The sequence below is a fragment of the Penaeus monodon genome, chromosome 21 (assembly GCF_015228065.2).
Source record: "Penaeus monodon isolate SGIC_2016 chromosome 21, NSTDA_Pmon_1, whole genome shotgun sequence".
NCBI lineage: Eukaryota > Metazoa > Arthropoda > Malacostraca > Decapoda > Penaeidae > Penaeus > Penaeus monodon.
In genome coordinates, this window is record NC_051406.1 from 40,507,186 (window position 1) to 40,507,875 (window position 690).

Genomic DNA, 690 nt, shown 5'->3' on the forward strand with positions numbered 1-690 from the left:
CTGACTCCTGTGCTTATTCTTATTCAAACAAGTTAGACATCAAAGCAAATAATCAATTTAGTAATAATCTGTCTGAGAAATGATATCTTGTATGAGGTTCACCTTTGTTGTCTTCAGGTGCACCATACAATCAAAGTGTAAAATACCTGTAAAATGAATAACTGCATATAAAGCTTCCAATTCAAATTAGCTAATATATATTTCATTAACCCAGCCTGCTTTGTTTACACTCAGGTATGGTACTGAATGAGTTAAGGAAATAAATAGCATTTAGGAAAGCAATATGTTACATGGCAATACGGATATATATATCTGTTTAATATGTAATACTGCACAACTACCCTCTCTGACAAGAACTAAAAGTTAAATCTTTACCAGTATATGTACTACATCTAAAATGACTGTCAACTAAAATCATACAGGTTCTACAAAAATTACCCATCTATTAATGTTAGGTTAAAAGTAGGTTCAGTGCAGTCATATATTTGAGTGTCCCCTGTTCAATTATCATACTTAAAGAGGTAAGGAAATAAATAGCTTCAGAGAAAACTGTATATTACATGGCAATAAGGATATATATCTGTTTAATATTGAATATTGCTGTATGGATATACAGTGCAACTACCCTCTCTGACTAGATCTAAAAGTTAAATCTTTACCAGTCTATGTACTACTTAATAAAATGATAAT